General features: G+C 38.2%; 1 protein-coding gene across 1 annotated transcript in view; it reads right to left on the bottom strand.

Moving 5' to 3' along the window:
• COL8A1 (collagen type VIII alpha 1 chain) overlaps window positions 1-20,593 on the bottom strand; it is a 107,082-nt gene that overhangs the window by 77,340 nt on the left and 9,149 nt on the right. The window contains exon 2 of the mRNA XM_077781217.1: window positions 12,891-13,017. The gene's annotated coding sequence lies outside the window, so the exon portion shown is untranslated. The remainder of the gene's footprint in view (window positions 1-12,890; window positions 13,018-20,593) is intronic.

Below are 20,593 nucleotides of genomic sequence, written 5' to 3'. Positions count from 1 at the left end.
CTCCTCTGCTTTACAGAGGCACTGGACTGTGACTTCCTACATAGTTCTTACCCTGGCCAAAAAGCAGGGATGAAGTGAAAAGTTAAAACACTGAGGGAAATATTTCAAACACATCAAGGGCCTTAATTCTGACATTGTTTTTCATTACTTACTGCAACCTTTTTCTCCTTCTTCCTTTGATGTTTATGTTTAATGAATGCCTCTGTGTAAATAAAACCCCCATAGGTATATGATACCAACAGAATTATTGGTGCTTGGCCTCTCAATTTCTGCTGCTGTAAGTACATAAGCAATTTCTGCTACTGATTCCTGTTTCCTGGCAGGGGAACCTGCACAATGATGTGTGTCTTTGCAAGGCTAAAGCACTGGCTCATTATGTTTGCAAGGAGCTCCAAGATCTGAAATTAAGTTAAACATTAAGGGCTATTTATAAGATAGAAGCTGAAATGGCAAATACCTGGACTCTCAACCTCTACAGCCTTACTCAGCTGAATACAGGACAGCAACAGCAATTAATTGTTGCTTTTTTTTCAGATGTAATGTCATCAAGAGAAGGGTTTGTCCCCTTTTTTTTTTTAAGTTGGGTAGCAGAAGCAACATCCTGAATATGAAGTGATTGTGAGTTGGACTACAAAAAAATCTTCTAGCTCAGTTAGTTTATTTCCAGATATCCTACTATTATTGCATTTTTAGCCATTTATCTTTTTCTTTTCCAAGATGTGACTCACTGAAGTATGTTTCCTAGCTGCACTGCAATTTTTGTGGTACAAAACAGAAACAGAATATGTCTGGGTTTTACTTCAAACTTCATCTCATAAACATTGTGCAAAGACCCTATGTAAGCACCCTAATTGAGTTAGCATTTGAACTTACCATAGATTCATCCCTTAATAAATCTAAGGTCTTACAGATGCCAATAAACCACTCTGTTTCATTTAGCATACTGAGGTCTGGGTAGAAATAAATAAATGCTAACGTTTTTAAAGTTTCATATCCATAAAAAATGGTGAATGGTGTCCCAACAAATGATATGAACTGTTGTATAACCTGTCCCTATCACATTATGGAGAGGACTTCTGCCTGCTGTCAGGGACTGCTTGTTGTAGTGCGTTGTTTTGGCCAAATTTATAATAGGAAATTACCCAAGTATCTAGTAACATGTGTTCTGGTTTCAATACAGGATTTTCTTCACTTTGAAGGGTGGATTGTCACGTTGACACATTTGTGCGTCCCACTGGCATCTGATGGAGGACTAGAGGATCTAGCTTGGAATATAAAGCTCTTTAGTTCAGAGGTATACATTTGAAGTGTCACAGGGAAGAATTGATTCAGGACTAAACAGTCAAGTATTGTTGGGTTTGAAATATTTCCTAAAATTTTATGCATCAAATTACATCTTTCATGGAAGAGTACATGTGTGCTTATGCACAGAAAGTAAAAGTACTTGTACTCCTTTTGTTGTCTCCATAATTATTTCCTGCCCTGTCTTGTATTTAGCAGTGGAGGTAGAAAGGCAAGTTTGTTTCCTTTCTCTTTGGTTTGGTAAAGAAGTGACTCAGAGCAAAAATGTGTTGGCAAATCCAGTGACCTGTGAAATCAGTCAGAAATCAGATGAACCAGCTAAGGAATTAACTACAGAAACACATTACAAAATATTAACACATCTCATTTCTGCTTTAGCTGTGTTTCTGCCCTGGAATCTTTCTATTAGATATTCATAAGAAAAACATAATCTGAGTTCTCCTACTAAACCAATAAAACAAATGTGAACTATCACATACAAATTTTACATATAGCTTAACAGGAACACTTAATTTGAAATGTTCAATAGACCTTGCCATGGAAGTGGGAACCTGCTTTAAGAAACCTATCTCCAAAGTACAACAATTGTGAAACTTGGATGAAATAATGGGATAAAACCAAAACAGTTTAGAAAGGAAGGAAAGAAAAACAACAACTTAGTTGTGTGCGAACAGGCCTGGAGTTCAGGTCTGTATGTTTATGTTTCTGCAAGTTTTTTAGAGAATTTGCATCTCAAAATACCCTTAAAGAAGAGAAAGCAGTACATCTGATAAAATATGTCTCCTGGATTTGAATGCAGTGTTCATGCCACACAGACAACACAAAGAGGGAGTCTGAACATCATACAATCTAGCACACTGCTATCTAGGGAAATTATTCTGCAGAGACTGTGTTAAACTAAATACTGTCACTCCTGTCAAACTCACTGGACAAATATTACTACATAATGTGTAAGCTTTGGTAAATTAAAGAAAGCAGATATAAATTTGAGGTCTTCCTTCCCTGTCAAAAACCCCAGGGTTTCTTTTTCTTTTGGAGAAAGAGCCTTGACAGCATGAATGGGGGCAAAACAAGTGGAAACAGTACCTGCTAGTAGCACTGCATATTTATTTTAGCAATTCTTAGGTGGCTGGCAGAGCTTAATTGTCATATCTGAGAGAGAAGGGAGGCCAAGTGTTACTAGCCAGTATGTTTGCTTTGTGTGAGAGCTGAAGTCAGTGGAATTTTTTCTTAGAGGACTTGACTGTGACCTCCATAATGAAAAACTGCCCTCTGCTCCTCACAGTTGGGTGCTGTCAGCAATCATTCACACCCAAGAGCAACAGTGGTTTGTGTAGCTGTGTACAAAGCTGGGAGGGCTGTGGTTTTCGCAGCATTGCTAAAATACCTGACAAAGCTCTGTGGGCTGAGCTGGTGCTGCAATGGACAGCACAAACAGCAGTGAGCTTTTAATCAGCTTTCAGGGCCTCTACTGGTTGCCACAACTTGCACTTCTAATGGGTTGTGTTCCATGATGTAGAGCAGCTAAAGGATTGGGATGAGGCAGCATCCATAAAATAAATTACATGGAATATCAACTGAAACTTAAATGGAAATTATTTATGTCTAGGTGACTTCTGTTGGAAGACCCATACTGACAACTGCTTAGCCACAAAGGTTTTCAATTGCTCTGCTCAATGTAAAATCCCCAAGGCTTATTAAGGCAGGTGGTTTATGCACGTGTAGTGATACAGAGTCAATAAGCTGCCCACGACTGCATTAGAAGTCATTTGCCTTACAAGAGTTATTTCTGGTGAACAGAGGTTCTTTTGCGGGAGAAGGGAGGAATGAAGCAGCTTATAATCTGTCTCTGCAGTGAGTCTTTCCAGGAAAAACATAACTGCATTAAAAAGAAGTTATTTTAGATGTGAAAAAAATATTATAAGCACATTACAGTTTGTTTTATTTACTTGATTTCATCTTCTTCACTTGATTGTTTCCAGTGCCAACCACTGAGTTTGGAAGCTGTTGTGAAGTATTTGTGAAGATGTTTGATGTGCTTATTCATGGGAATTTGGACTTAGAAAGCTTTTTTCCCCCTCTGCTTTTATCAAAGTAGTAGCTCAAGCTGCAGAATCATCTACCCCAGCTAGAGAAGGAAGCACCATCCTTCTCCAATCTAAAGAATAATGAGAGTATATCAGGAAATGCATCTCAAGGAAATGTTTCTCCTGTGTTCTAAAAGATGATGTTTCATTACACAGACTTCACCTATTTTGCTAGGGTGAAAATCAAATAGCCTTAACCAGTGTTATATTGCCCACCTACATCTCTGTTTTATACCTACCTACCAAACTAATTGTGGTGTGTCTGGGGATGTGTGGTGTCTGGGATATTTGGGCTTTTGGGTTTTACTTTTTTGTTAGTTTTTCTGATGATAAATTCCTAAATTTGTAGATACGCAAGTTCTTTGATTTCTGTGAATTAGAAAAAGAATAAGCTTTTGCTTTTTGTGGGTGGGAGTGGAAGTAGCGCAAGTACTAGAATTGTCCCTCTTTTCAGTTTTATAGACCTCACAGAAGTGCTGGCAAATACCTGCTTGTTTTACTGCTTGTATAGGAGAAAAAAAACTGTGAATCTGATTTCTTTTCCCTCTGACTCTTCAGGGGAATTGTGCTTCTTTCAGTAAATTTTATGGCTAACTGTGCATTTGATTGAATAGCTGGAAATACTACAGATGGTAACTTCCATGCATAGCTCTAAGTTGTTCCTTTTTTCTTTTTCACAGTTCCTGTGACTGTTGACTCAATAGAAAGTATTTTTATTTTTTTAATCTCACCATGAATATTGAGTTGATCTTAAGGTCTTTGCAGTGCTACTGTGCTGTGAGCCCTAATAGGAGGAGGTTTGCCCAAACTGCAATCCTGTCCATAAACATAATCTTCACTAGAGCTGGATGGCTGTTCTTTACTTCACCTCCTGTCAGGGCGCAGATAAAAATTTAGTTGAGGATACCTCATCATTTGCTGTCAAAAACATTCTGTAGCATGGGTGAAGCTTGCCCACTAAAATGGGACAAGTTTTCCTTTGCTTTCCCAGGAACTGCCTTTCCACAGTTTACCAGGAAAGAATTCATTGAAAGCCTAAATCTACTACCAAATGAAGCTGCACAGATGTGCCCAAGGGAGCTTCACTGCCCCTTCCCAGGGAGTGCATCACTGAAGCAGGAAGCATTGTGTGCTGGTGGGAGCAAGGATTACTGTGTTGCTAATTAATAATGCAGCACTGCAAAACACACTAAAATATTTTCTTCCCTCTTTTCAAAGCAACAAGTGTATATTTTTCTACTTACATCAAAATTTAAAGAGCCCCCTTTTTTAAGGCTGACCTATGTTTTAAAATAGAAATTGGATGTCAGTTGGTGATCATCCAATTTTTGGTAGTTTAGGACAAAAATCTTGTGCTTCACAGGACTTTTGTTCAGCTTTGCTCCTTTTTGAATGCTCTTACAGTTCTTCAAATGAAGTATATAAAGATCTAATTTTAGCCTGGTTTTTTTCACTCCAGATGTGCTTGTATTTATTCTCACTAATTAGCTTTCATTCCTGAAATTGATGCTGCTGAAGTAAGCAGCACCCAAGGCAGTTTCAGTAAAACATAAGAGAAAAGACACAGATTTAGCTCTCTGAATTTTAAGTGAAATAAAGTACTGATGCAGCTTTTCTGTCTCTACTTTTTTTTTTTTCTAAAAGAGCAGCAAAAGATTTATTAAAATTACATTTCCTTGTATAAGTTACAAGTTATAGATACTTTCCAGATTTCCACAAATTACTTGTAAAACTATTTATTTTTCTCTTTTGGATGCTTTAAACACCTTCAAGAACAATTACATTAAAAGAGGAGGTTCATTCACTGTCAAAGGGATTCTGTCAGAGACACTAGAACGAAGTGGGGCTGAGACAGTTTGGAGGAAATAATACTCCAACTTTGCCCTTCCATTTGTAATCAGCATAAATGTGTCAAAACAAAGGACACATCCAAGAATATTTCTATCCCTTCAAAGACCCAGACCAAATTACAACCAAATTCTTTCATCATTTTTGTTTTATATTTGGCCAGTCTTTTGAGTTAGGTAATGGAACCTTAATCCTTCCCTGCTGCAAACTGTTTTGCAAGACCAATGACTACAAAGTCCACCTGCTCAAATCTCAAGAACAAAAAGATATTTAACATTCATTGTTGTTCTCAGAAAATATCCCCAAGAACTCTGGCAAGGCTCTTCCAAGACAAAGCTAAGCCTCTAGTTCAAGAATGACATTTATCATGACCTGTAGTACAATGCTGTTATCAAGGTAGCAGGCTTGGACTGCTCAGGTTAAAAAACTATTACTCAATCTGACAAGCTTAACACTTCCACTCAGCAAACCACACTTATATTCCTTACTTGACCTGACTCTTCAGATGTCTAAAACTCTTAGGCCATATTTGGCCTGTGGTTCCTTAGGAATCACCAGGTTTTGCAGGAATTGCAGGGGGATCTCTCATTTCACGATGCTGAGTGTGCACACAGCCTGCTGAGTGGTAATAAATCTTTCCCACAACTACTCTGTTAATAAGAGAACTGTTTGGAATGAGTTGCTGTGGGCTACTGTGTCTATAGCATGACTGTGAATATTGTACCTATATGTGATACTCTCCTGAGTAGATTGATCCAGCACAGTTGGGCTTGTATTCAGTCTCCACTGGGCCAATGTTTTTCTCCGTATTTTTCTGCTTTCTTCAGGCCTCTTCCTTATGTCCAAAGGGGCAAATCACTAGTGACATGGTACTTATTTTCCACTGCAGGATATTCATTCAGCAGTCCTTCTAACCTGATCTGAGGCAGTTAACCTTTGGTTTCAACAGATATTCTCCCCAAAATTCATATTGAAGAATTGTTGTCCTGCTGCCACAGATTTTTCCTGATACAATGACAGCAAGTGTCTCGGTAGCTATATGGATGTTAGCATGACAAGGACACACCACCTATAGTCTCTAGCAGGTTTGGTAGTATTCATTCATTTATTAAGAGAAGAAAAATATAAAGAATATTTTTGCTGAATTGGAAAATTTATGGGTTTTGTTGTGCTGTACAAGTTTAAAGGTAATTTATTTTTGCAGAGAGCCTTCATCTTAGTTTTCTCTTATTTCTGTAGCCCAAATATGGTGGAGTTTGTATTGTTTCTATGTGACTTTTGATTTTAGTTCCCCATCAAGAAAGTTGTAGATATAAGCACATATACGCTTGCATAAATATTAAACAAACTATCAGGGAGATCTTAATTCTGTCCCTGGTGTGAAAAGTATACATTGCTTTAACTCCAGCCATTCACAGACTGAGGTAGCTGATTCAGGTCTCAGGACACACCAAAAGATTAGATAAGCAATGTGGTTGTCTTAAACAGCAAGACTGTAAGTTCTTTAAGATAGAATTCATATAGTTCTATCCTTGAGTTCAGGGAGGTGAGCTAAGCAGATTTCAACATGCTATTATTTCAGAAACAGTAACCAGTTTATCATCCTAACTCTTACATTAAGGAGTGTATCACCAGTGTGTTTTCACACAAAGGAATTGATAAAAATTGTACTCAGACTTACACAAGCAGTGGGTGGCCTTGCTGCTGCTCACTGAAGTATTCAGGGAAAGTTATGTGCCTCATGCGTGTGGGTACGGATCTTTCATCCAGGCCTTGCATCTGAAATGCAGATCTTGGCACACATGGTAACTTGACCCCAGAAATGTCTTGTTTCATAATTTACTCAATCAGTGATATGTAGTTCATTCTTAAAGCACAATACCAGCATGAACTTTGATTTAGAAGAAGTAGCATCAAGAAGCTACATCCATCTAAGTATCTACCTGTTAAGATGAGAACTGATTCTTTTTTGGATCCAAGGTGGTACAATAATTTGTTTAGAATAGAATTTCAAGGCAGCAATTAATGCTGAGAGCCAGTTACTTTTGCTAAACTCATAACATTGTTAATCTCTTTGTGAATCTATTACGGAGAGCATTTATCAGTCATCACAATGAGAAATAAACTTTTTTGAAATGTCCATGCTAGAATTCATGATGCTATTTAGTAATTTGAGAAAATGGGCTTTCATTTAGCTCCTGTCACAGTGAAATTTGTACAACACTAAACAAGAGCATCCAGCAGTAATACAGTGTGTTCTTAATCAGAAAAATCTTACTGTGAGCCAGGGGTCAGTCAAAAAAAGGAATAGGAAGCTTGAAGCTCTCTTTGTAAGATTCGATAAACTTGCCCATCAGTATCTGTTCAGCTGTTCTCTATGTTGCAGCAACACTTAAATGAAATATCAGTCACTTTAAATTTGGCCTGTAAACTTCTGTCCCATATACATAACTGTTCATGATTCAGTTATTTTGTATATTCATAACTCTTCAAATAATGTTGTTTTAAATAGATAAGGCTGGGAAAAATCTTTAGGTTTAGGACAAGAAGGGCTGAACTAATGAATTGTTCATAAAATATTAAATAAATGATAATTCATTATTTACAGTTGGTAATAATAAAGTTGTACCTGGAAGAGCTAAAGGGAAATAAAATTGCCGAGTCAGTTTCAGCTCTGTCTAACACTTGCCTAAATCACTGAGCTTTTTCTAGGAGACCTGACTGATGTTTGAATAGTCCTTTGGGTTGGGGAAGATTCTTCTTTTGAATTGAAAATGTTTTCAGTATTTTTAAACTTCCTCCTACTTTTATGCAGTAGAAGTTTAGCTATCCTGAAGCACTTCAGTAAGAACAACACACTTCTGTTTGGTCTCAAATGAATTTGAAAACCTCTGCCTAGCAACCACAACAATAAAATGCTATTGGTTTGGGTTTTTTTTTCTTTTTTAAAGGTATTATTTTTTCAGTAACAGAACTTTAATTTTGAGCATCTGATGGAGGGAGTGATTCTTCTCTTTCTAATTAAAAAATTATCTTTGAGGCTAGCCTCACTCTAGAAAAAGGAAGTTTTCCAGCTCTGTCAAGCTATGTGCTTGAGTCTTCAAGCATTTTGACAGGCATTTTCTTCCTGCCCATGCAAAACCACGAATTTCCTATAGAGGATGTGATTGCAAGTTCACTAAGCTGAGAGACTTTTTTGGAGTATAGATTCAAGCCCTTTAGAAAGGTATTTACCCTAAAAAATGTGCAGCACCTTTCTTAGAATATGCTTATGATTGCCAAAAGAAAAGAAGACTTTCAATGTATGCATGTGAAATATTCAATAGAACTGAATTGTTGCTCCACCTCTGAAAAAAGACTACTGAGAAAGAAACTGCCAGATGACACCAGGTCATGAAGTGCTTTGTGAGAAATGTCTTGGCCTGTTCTAGTTACTGATGAGATTTGCTTTCCACTTCAGTAAGGCCAAAATTTTACAGTTGGATGATGCCCTAGAGATTATCAAGAACACTAAGAAAAATTTCCCATCACCTCTCATTAATTACCCAGAGTAACAAGTGTTCCCCTGGGCCACGTCTTGTCTCAGCTATAGATAAGCACTGCTATGTGAATTTTAATGAAGTGCAAACTCTGTAGCAAGCAGGATAAATTCACCACTGCACCATGTGGTCCTCTTGATAACCTAGTAATATAAATCTAGAGTAATAGCAATTTCTCTCTTATATAATAGTACTAAAAACTTTAAGGCTGACACTGATTTGAGTGTATTCTGAGGTGGGGAGGATGAAAGGAGGGGAGAAACACAGTAAAAGAACTTCAGCAGAAATTAATTTAACATATAAGAGCTATTTGTAGAGAAAATCATGGACTATTGGCATGATATCTATTAAAAATCTCCAATCCTTTCTACATCACAAATACGGATTTTTTCCCTTGTTAATATTTCTTATTTTAAGGTTTTTTTTAAAGATTTCTTTCTTATATCTTTCTACCAGTTAGTGCATTTAAAGTATTTATTAGTGTCCATACAAATATACCTTAGGTTATCCAAAACAGATGTGGTCTTTTAATTAAAATAAAGTACTCCTTTGTTATAATCAATATGCTATAACATATAATTAACATATGAATATCATGATCACATCAAGTTACTACATTGAGAATTATTCATAAAAGTTACATCTGTTGGTAGATTTGGGATGCATGTCCTTCTTCACTTGGTTGAACAAAATCTTTGCCTTTCCCAACATACCTTGCTTGTTTATATTTGTTTAGCAATGTTTATATTTGTTTAGCAAGGTATTTGTTTAGCAATACAAACAAAAATTCATTTGGGACATATTTTTGTTTTGCCAATTCATGTGTTTCAGTGTCTTTCTTCATCCTTTTTAGCCCTAAGCTGAAGCACAGCCTTTCTTAAAATTGAAGTGGAGGGTGCATGTGTTTTGAACTTTTTTTTTTCCCTGTTATTTGTATAGAACACAAGTTTGAAAGAGCTGGAATATTAGAGACACAAGTGTCTCTTAAAAATCAGCGTAGTTTCAAAATTTTGTGTAGACTTGTCTGTAATCCTCCAAGAAGTCCTCTGTGAGTAGAGAAGGATAATTTGTCTCATTTTATAGATAGTACACACAGAAGTGGAAAAGCAACATAACTGTAAAAACAGACAGATGGTCCCTAATCTTTGATATGAAAAAGGATCAAGGGTGGTGGTGAAATAAAAGAACAACCCGGGCAAACAAACCAAACCAAACAAAAAGAACCCAACCCAAAACAATTGCCAGAAGACCTATCAGGTTTACTACTGAGTTTATCCAGGGAAAAGCTTTGATGATTCACAAGTGGCTCTTAGCTGCCAGTCTTTTCACTTTGCTTGCGGTGCATGTAGTGCTACCCATCACCTGTTGTTAATTATAACATCCCATAAATCTGATGTTAGAAGACTAGCACTGGGACACAGTGCCTGCCCTGGCTTAATGGACACTTTAGGAAAAAAATATTTTTTCAATAATTTATTCCTGGACAAACTTCTATGAACCTGGCATTGTCATGAACTGATATTTCTATTAAGAAAAACACAAGTGAGTGCCTTTAAACAAATAAGGCGCTGGATTTGTACAATCATTGTGGTTTCAAACACCATATCAAAAAATACTATGATGGGAAGCTATCATTTAATAAATCAAAAAAGCTTACTTGGTAATAAATATTTTTCTTTAAAACCACAATATTCTCTTTTTTATGGATCATATGACTTTCCAGTTCCTGAATTTTTTTTATATTAGTGGAGCAACAAAGGAATGTGGGAAATAACTCTGGATGGTGAAATCATTCAGTTAAGCTGTGCCTACACTGTGGTTAGAACAATTTAAAAATGTGTGATTTCAGGCATAGGTGATCAAATTATTCCCTTTTGCAGGTAGCCACAAGTTGGCTGAATTGGGCAGTGCTACCTTTTTGAAATGAGGAAAGTGTTTTGTTTTTACTAAATCATTTAAATTTAATTTCTTAGCTTTGTATTCTTAAAGGGGTTAGCAGTATTTCCATCCCCAGTATGGGAAATAGTTTCTTGCCTGTATGGGCTCTGAGCATTAAAAAAACCACAACAAACTAAACAAGGCCATGAATTGCTGCTATTGACTTTGTTCTATGTTGGCTGCTATTTGGGTAACTTCCACTTATATTGATAAATCAGCCTTTGTAGTTAGCAGTGAAAAGAAAGCCAGTATTTAAAATAAAAATAAACATGAAACTGTACAAAATCATAGATTCTGCTCTCAGTGACAGCAGTCTAAATTCAGATTTGGTCTAGACACAAGTCCTGTTGAGAACTGCATGTAAACAACGTCTATAAGACACATACTGTTGCATTTACACAGACGTATTATCACATGTAGAATAACCTGCTGACATAAAATATCAAATTGACTGGCACCTATCTATTGACATTAACACAGACTATCAGGTGGTCTTAAATATTCAGTACAGGCTTTCCAGAAAATATACATGCACTTCCATACTTGCATGTATTTGTAAATCAATTCATACATAACTAAGTTTCACCTAAACAATACAAGTAATAAATTCTTCTGTAAGTAATACTACTCTGTAAAAAGTCCTTCAAGTTTTCCAAAGTCTCCTAAGAAAGACATAAAAAAGTTTATACAAAGTCTAAAGAATCACCTTGTTTTATTGGATCCGTTTTACGATGCACTTCTCATGCAAAGACCACCATATTCTTCCATTTTTTGGTTCCACAGTTATTCAATATTCTGAATTTTTGTATTCTGGGTGCGAGATTCTTTTTCTAATGAAGTGCAATGTGGATATGAATGTATTTGTATAGCTTCAATTACTTACTGGCTCTGCTTGCTGGTAAAAATATGGTTTTAATTATCCTTAAAACTTCTGATTCACCTACTTTGGGGAAGTTGAGCTATATTGTTTTTTACTATTCATATGACATGGTGTGCATTCTAGCTGAGATCCAAGGTACTGTACAGTGGACTCACATCAAAAGAGAAACTGGTGCAGCAAACCTTGATTGGAAGCTGAAATGTAACTTAAGGAATATTAATAACAGAAAGGTATTGAAATCAGAGTTCTGGCTTTAAGCAAACAATTTTTCAGCAGTCCAAAGTTCTGGTTTAGGAGACAGATAGGACAAAAATTGTTGAAAATATATAAGGAATATGAAGCCTTGGAAAAAAAATAAAATTGTAGTATCATTTGTTTAACAGACAGGCTTTCAGTGACCTCAAAGAACTATATTCCATTTTGATTACTGTTTTGTAATGGAATTCCTTTACTTTGAAAGCAAACGTGGAGCCTGCAGCAGCTTTGTTAGATATAAGAATATATCTATCCTCTCACTGATCTTCCTGTGCCCCTAGCTCTGCATTTTATTTCTTTTTGTCTGGAGTGATGATTTTAACCCCTTTAGGATTCACGCTGACATACCAAGAATGTTGTGCAATGCTATAAGGGCAATAGACACAAAACTGACATCTTTATTACTGGTATCTTTATTACTGGTGTGCCAGGAAAGGAAGAGATACTTTCGAAAATCTTTTTTACATGACTTGGTTCTGAAGTTAATTATATCTCTGCATGCTTTTGGGCAAGCCTCAGAGCCACCTGCTTAGGTTGTACTTTTTTACTACAATTCTGCAGCTGAGCGCCTTCCTGTGTGCATCCTCAGCTGCATGTTCCTGTACTGTGCCTACATCACCTCTGTGCTGTGAGCAGTTCCCTTCTCCAGGGGAAAGGTGACACTGCTGACCAGTGACTGGTGGGCTTTCAGAAAGGCACCTTCCCTGCTGAGTGAGTCATGTTTATGAAACAGGCCACTGCAGGGATGCCTATCGCAATAAGTAGAAACTGATCTCAGTTTCTGTCTGAAAAAAAGATAATGTCCACAGCAAAGCCTCCCTCTCTTAGAATACCCTGACATTTTCTGGCATTGTGAATGGAGAAGTTCTCATCTCTGGCTAGAGGTTAGCATTCTCACGTAGTGTCTACCTCTTGTCTCTGAAGATTTTTGACAAGATAAATCCTTTTTGATGGCAATAATTTTTCTTAGGAAATGGAACTTAGGCATGTTAATTGCATTGTTTCAGCATTAGACTTTTTCACTTATTGTCAGAAAATTACCTCAGTTTAATAGGAGAGTACTTCCTTATACCAATTCTGATATCCAGACTCCACATCCAGTAATGAAGAGATCAAAACAGTGCTGAGTATCAAATTTGAAGAATCCTGACAATCTGCATTTTCTTGTCTAGAACGAGGAAGAAGAAAGAATGTATGTTAATAGCCTTCAAAAAGGCAGGAGAGCAAAAAGATATTTTTTACTTTACTTGAATGAATAAGCTACTGAGAGTTTATTTTATTTTCTTATTTTAAAATTTTTGATACAATCAGACATTAATACATGAAATAAACATGAAACAGCCCAGGAAAATTGTGTTTAAAACTGTTACTCAGGTTACAAAGGCACCATGAATGGCTCACATTTTGGTTTGCTCTGTTTTCACAAGTAGTATCATCTGCGTTCCTCCAATATGTTTTGGTGCAGCTCTATAATTCACCAAAAACTATGTGTTATTTTCTCACTGGACTATTTTGCATATTACAAAGGATCATCCTTTCTAGTAATACACAACTAATTTTTCTCTCCTCAACAGCAGTCAGTTTCAAGCTTGGTCAGAATCCTGAACAAGCAAAAGCTGGAAAGATGAGAGAGAAAATTGAACTACTTCAGTGTACAGTTGAAGCTCTGGTTTATCACAAAATACCAGACAACAAATTGCATCAACCAAAGCCTAAACCAAAGTAGTATTCCCCCTGCCTCATAAACAAGTAACAGTCGACAGCTCTGGAATGTGCACTCCTCTCCTATGAAAACATTTTTCCACTCTGCCTTTTCCAAAACTCAAAAGTTCAAAGCTAAACTACTACATGTTATAAAAGAACAAATTTACCATGCCACTTAAACAAAGACATGAGTCAGTGTATTCAGATTTCTTGAGGGAAGAAGTTATGTTTCTTGTTAAGGCAAGACTTGCAGTAAAGAAGTTATTTTTATAGTTTTATATATCTCCTTATAATTATTTATTCACACAGATGTTCTGTTTTACTGCACAGTTAAAGCTGTAATTCATGACCTTTTTGTAATGGATATATTAATTGAAGTTTACAACATTTCTCCTCAAAAACCAAAATATTAACATCCTTGTTAAACAAACGGGCAAATGCAATCACAGACATTAGGAAATTTGGTTCACTATTATTTAGGATATCCATGGCAGTCTGGGAACCCCAGCAGTTTCTCTTTGCTCTGAAGAGTGCTACTTGTGTTCTTAGAAATGGCATGAGCAAGGTGGCCAGCATGTATGTTAACAGCAGAGACAAAATGAGATTGCTGTGGACTGCTGTGGACAAAACAACCTATATCTGGAATAAAATGCAAGTGATTTTGTGTCCTTTTAAATGTGAGATGTAGAACATAATAGATTAAGCAGTGAATTTCTGTATGTAGTTTTCAAAGCTGTCTAGGAAACTTGGAACACCATTTTTATTTATTTGGAACTAGTGCCTGACTCATTTGTCTGCCTTGAAAACCTCTACAACTGTTCCTGACTGGAATAAGACGAATATTCTGAAAGTCATTGCTCTTGTGAAACAGGAAAGAAGTACAGAAAGTCACAGAGCTGCTGTTAATACTGAGCCTCATTGAATGTAATATTGATTTGGAATATATGCTAGAGGATGCAGACTTCTCCTGGGTACTGTTACAGCTTTAAAATGTCCACTCCTTCAAGAAGATGTGGCCAAATCTTGTCCTTAGTGGATACAAAATTTGGGGTAGCTAGATCAAAGGTCTGCTCTAGATTCAGACCTTGACACTGAATATTATATTCAATTGAATGGAACCAAAATCAGAGAATTCTTGAGCATGGAGAAAACTGACATATCAAACTATATTAAACAGTCCTTGCACCCTTGCACACCATGCTAATTCAGTTTTTCTTTATTAGGATGTAAAAATTTATTAGGCCAGTCTCTATAAGCAGTGTTTGGCAACTGTAGAGACAATATGTCCAAACTGAGGGGCACAATTTTATTCCTTCAAATGCATTTTTTTTCTCCCTAGCTGGTTGCATTATCTATAGTCATAAGTTCTCTTTAGCCTTTTTAAAATACTATTATATTTTGCATGGGAATACAGAGAGGCTTTAATGCAATTAATATATAGGTTTTTAAAAATTTTAACTTTTTAAATATGAATGTTTTGATTTTTCATTTGTCTGTTTTAGAGGCCTTTAATGAACTGTACCATTGAATTTAATGTTGGTTATGAAGGAGATCATCTGTGGCAAGTAACATTTCTAGTAAGGGAGAATGTCACAGTCAGTTTTGTTGGATACAGGCATGTCACACTGGAGACAATGGCTAGAAGCACCAGTCACCTAAAGACGGGAACCTGCATGAAATGGCCCACTGGGTAGATGAACCACGTTTTGATAACCTTTGGAATAAGGACAAAAGTGAACTCTGCTTGATAAATAATAAACTAATTGAATTTTTAGTCATCATGTGTTAAACTTTCAAAGTTACCCAGAAAGCAACACCAGGATATAAATATCATTAAGCAGTAGGGTGCAATTAGGAGGCAGTGCCTATAATATAAAATATTCTATAATTGACAGAATGACGGCAGCTGATAGTACCAGGCCCATGGTAGCTGTGCTGGCCTCCTGTGTGCAAACAAGGGTGCGAAGGGGTTTGCTCCCCACCTTTCCCTGGAGCCAAGCACAGTCCTCACCTATGAGCTGCTTTCTTTGGCTACGTGGGCAACACAGGCAGCAATGCCTTACAAGTTCTGCACCAGTCAGAACCACAGTTTGGGCAAACTTGGTACCAAATAGTGCAGTAAGGATCACAGAGGGCAAATGTATTCCCTTGGCCCTTGCTTCCACCTCCCATGTTATGCAAGTTAGCAGGGCAGGGACTTCCACCAGAGGTTAGGAAAACTGTGATTTATAACATTGGTGGGAGGTGGAACAGGGGAGACTATGGGACCAGGGCAGCCAAGTATTTTAAGCATCTGTTATAGGCCTGTGCCAGATGCAGGATACCAGACAAGATGTTGCCATTTGTCTGTTCTTGAATGGAATTTCCTATGTCCCTAATACCAAACAAACTCTGTTTATTTATAATATAACTACTTCTGGTTTTGTAGAGATGATATACAGCACATCACATATTTTTACTTTCATAATGACACTTTAAACACTTTAAAAGTTATTCATTTAGCTGTGTAAATTCAGTCAGGAGGCTGTTTTGCTTTGTCATGAGTGAATCTGTAAAGACTGGAAAACTACTCAGTTTAGGGAGGCTGCCTTGTGTAGTTTCCTGAAGTACAGTTTTCTCTTGTCTGGGTTAAAAATGGGACTTGGATTCTTACAAGATATGTGTCAGGCAGTGATTTCAAGTGATTATTTGCATGGGCATAGAGCAAAGAATTATTTCAGAAATGCTGACTGTTCTCTCCCGACAGTGAATTTTCTTCTAATTCTAAGTGATTATATTTAGTGAGTAGTTCCAATTATTTCCTGAAGGAATAAGCAGGAATTTATAAGCAAAACATTTTCACAGAATATGTAGATTCAAAACTATAGCTTCCTAGTGGAAATGCAAGCATTAGTAGTAAAAGGAAGTATCTCCCAATTCTTGGAATGCATTTCTTGACAAATTTTGACAGAAACACAGACTTCCCAGAGTAACATAATCTCATAATGAGACTGATTATCTGGAGTTGATTATCCTACCTTTAAGTCTTTGTGTTACCTTGTTAATACAAAAGATGTAAGCCACAAATTACATTTAAGACCAGGACAAAAAGTCAGTGCTGATCTATATAGCTTGAAAAGCAAAATGGAACAGCCCTACTCTCCCAAGACCTAGACTCCAGAGTAAGTCAATTGCACAGAAGGGTCCATCTTTTGCATATCAACCTTGCTTACTGTCAGCATCCTTCCTGTCACCACTGGAATTCCTGTTTGCTCTTGTTCCAAAGGCATATCAGGCTGGACTATCAAACCTGCCAGCCCTTTTCACGGGTTCTTTCTGATACCTCTGCTCCAGCATCACATCTCCCAGTCCTTCACCAGCAAGGTGTGTCCTAATTACCTCACTGCTCTCTGAACTAAGACCTTTCTTTGGACTGTTGCTAGATTTTGAGTTTACAGGAGGTGACACCCAAGACAGACATCTTGACCTGCACCCTAGTTGACCCCAGCTTTTACAATGAAATGCCTTGGTTTCTCTTGGATAAGAGAATTTAAAATAAACAAAAATCTGCAGGATGGAAGAAGTGAAAAGTTGTGATGAATTTACTAACAAAACCGTAAGGCCCATAATGCAACTAATCATAAACCAAGTTTCCCCAATATATTTATTTCCCCTAACATTTTAGGTTACAACCTCCATCAAAGCGTGTGCTGTTAACTGCCTGCATAAATGTGCTTCATGAGCTCATCCCTTCCTGCCTTACTTTTTCTGTTTGTAAAGCTGTGGCTGTAGGGGCAGTGCTCTGAAGTCCAGCTTCCGACAAGAGTTGCTACAATAATTACTGCAGCAGATGTCAAAATCAAGTGAAAGCAGCCATTCAACAATCAAAGTGCAAACCACAATCATCACTTATGTGGTGTGCTATTGCAGGTACAGAACCAGCAGAGCAGAAAAATATTCACACTTGCTTCTAGATGTAATCCTCTGTTAGGAGAGTAGCTCCCTCCCCCTCACCCCCAAAAAGGTTTTTCCAGTACACTTTGCTGGTTTTAGCTGCAGCTAGAAAATATACAGCTGTGTTTTTTGGCTTATACAGCCTGAAGCTTGAGCTCAACCATTCAGCAACAGCTTAGTCTGAGCTGTTTTACAAAACTATTTTCTGTAAACATTTTCATTCAATAGTTACCATGTGATATCTGTGCTCCCTTAAAGCATACTAGTGACGGGTGCCTTATCTTCATATTGCCAGACTGGCCAGATACTTACTTGGAAGGTAGTCTGAAAGATGGGGACAGAGGCAAAACAGAACATTTAATTAAAGCTGGATTCTGACATGGAGTCCTGTGATAGACAGTCCAACAAGCTGCTGCTGAACAACACAGAGAGCAGCATCTGAATTGGCAGCTGAATGAATACAATCAGTTTGAAGAAGTTTTAAGTTAGCCTGATGTGGAGTTGCGTTATTTGTATGTTTTATTATCCCTGTATTATGTATTGGTTTATTCCTTTGTACCCCCGTGTGCAACTTGGTTTATCCCCAGTTTTCCCGCCTTGTCCTCCCTTCCCGCCTTCCCAGTATCTATCCATCACCCTGAAAGAGGCATTTTACCCCCCCCCGGGTGCCTTGTCTATCACTCAGTGCCCCTTCCCATCCATCCAGAAGCTTCTACTCAGGGCACCGGGTGATTGGGCGAGGACCTGGGGCTCCCCCCATATCTTTCCCCCATTGGACTCCATCATATCCCCCCATCCCGGAGCCACCCCCTATCCCTATCCCCATTGGTCGTTACAGTTTATAAGCCAGTGCAAGCACCTTGTGCTTGTTCCTGTTGGCTGGCACCGTTCTAGGATATTTGGCCCCGCTGGGCTACAATAAACTCGGACTTAGCCCCCAGCAGGATCCGCTCTTCATTTACCACCGCGAGGCTTGCTAGCGCTGCCCGGAACCCACAAAGGCACTCTCCAAACCCCAGCTGGGAGCGGCGGAGGGTGCCTCCATCGCCCGCCCTCGCCCCACAAGAGCTAGCCGGGGCTGAGAGAAAAGGGATTTGGGGCGGGAGCGCGGCAGCCTTTAGCTCATGGCTTTGGAAACTGTGATTTGCAAATGGAGCCCACACAAACTGGTCATAAAATAGAATGTGGCAAGTACATGTCTGTCTCTCTCTCTCTCTCTCTCTCTCTCACTCTCTCTCTCTCTCTCTCTCTCTCTCTCTCTCTCTCTCTCTCTCTCTCTCTCTCTCTCTCTCTCTCTCTCTCTCTCTCTCTCTCTCTCTCTCTCTCTCTCTCTCTCTCTCTCTCTCACCTCTATGAAAAATCCTGAGAGAGAGAAATGTGCTTGCCACAATAGAGGATCCATGCTGGGGCTTGAAGATTTTGCACACATTTACACTTTCAGGTACTCAGGTCCTTGCTTGAGGTTCAGGACAATCATAAATGTAGCTAAATCATACAGTGTACAGAGACTGCTTTAAGGAGGCTGCTGCTTCCCACAGAAGTAAAGTCCGGCCAAGAATAGCATGTGTTTCTGCCTCTGCTTTTAAGTGATTGCTTATGTTCAAAAATGAATGAAATATTAAATGAAAACAAGAATCTTCACTGACATGATCACTGCTTCTTAATATTGCTACACAAAATAGTGTTGTCTTGCCCAGGCGTGCCTGGCTCTCTAAGAATAATGGAGACAGGACAGTGTTTGGATAGCTGCTGTTTTTTCTGAAGAGTGGGGAGGGTGTGCCTGTTATGGGGGTATGTTCACAAAGGTTTTAGCCCAGAAAGAAAGAGGTACATCTGGAAAGAGCATAAACCAGGTTGCCAGACACTGGCACTGCTACTAGAAATAATTATTTCTCAAGAAAGTACCAAAATGTGGCTGTCTGGTTTGCCCACAAGTATCCGGGCATTATTCTTGGCAGGCACGGATACTGGCAGCTCTTTGGCATTTTGATTGCTGCCCCAACTAGTTTCTATTCTTTCCCTGCTGAGGATGGAAGAATACACTTGTGGTTTAATCACTGGCCCAGGGATTAGGCAAAATGGTTCTGCTCAGATTTTAGTCTGCATCCTTGGCCAGGTCGCTTAAGGAAGAATTTTGAGAAGTACTCAGCACCCACAAATGGTATCAGATTTTTCAAAAGCTTTCTGCCTCCACTGAGGCAGTGGCCAGATGATCAAAGGAACTTCTTAGAAAATCTGTCTGCAAGTGTTGCTGTGAGAGCTACTGGGTGCTGATTACTTGTGAAAATCTGGTTCTCATTGAGGTGCCCAGATGGGAACCAAACTCTCCATCTAGCTCCCATCATGATGGGAAGACACTTGAGAATCTGACCAGGAGCAATCTCTTGAAATGCTACACCAGGAACTTTCTCTGTGCCTCAATTTCCTCTAAAATGAGAGTGATGTTGCCAGAGTGCTTGTAAAGATAAATTTATTAACTTGCTGTGTGTGAGGTTCTTGGATGCTTCTGAAGGCCAGGAAAGGGAGGTGAAGCATTTGTAGCATAGTGTCTTTCCAGACATACCAATCATCTGTGTAAACAGGACTATGTTAAAGTGACTGGAGCAGGAGTCCAGAAGTCAGCTTTTCTCTGTGTACAATTTACAAGGTTTGGAGTTCAGGAGCTGCTGCTTTTTGTTTGTCTCAAACCCTTGATTATGAGTCAGGACTTCACCATGCTAGGGGGTGCTGAATAAAGAACCAGGAGAATACATTGTAAAGAAATTATGAAGCTGTTCAATTCAGCTGTTTGCCTTCTGAACTCTCTGCCTATTCAATACAGTAGTTTTATCATTTTCTTTCCTCACATCCCAGCCAAGTGTTTGGTATTTTTTGGGGGAGTTCCGAGGGTTTAGAATTTTAGCTCTACAGGACTGGTTACTCTTATACTAGATACAGTACTCCTATACTAGATACAGTAGTATCTTTTGCAGCTAGGTTTATGGATTTTAAGATTCAAAAACTTTTTTTTGTTTTTTTTTTAACTTTCAGCAACTTCAGTTTTGCCTCCAGATGTGGAAATCTGAAAGGTCCTGAACCTCCTGTACTGTGTGCTGGAGCAGCCTTCC

Source organism: Lonchura striata, chromosome 2 (assembly GCF_046129695.1).
Source record: "Lonchura striata isolate bLonStr1 chromosome 2, bLonStr1.mat, whole genome shotgun sequence".
NCBI lineage: Eukaryota > Metazoa > Chordata > Aves > Passeriformes > Estrildidae > Lonchura > Lonchura striata.
This window is presented reverse-complemented; position numbering and strand designations above follow the sequence as displayed.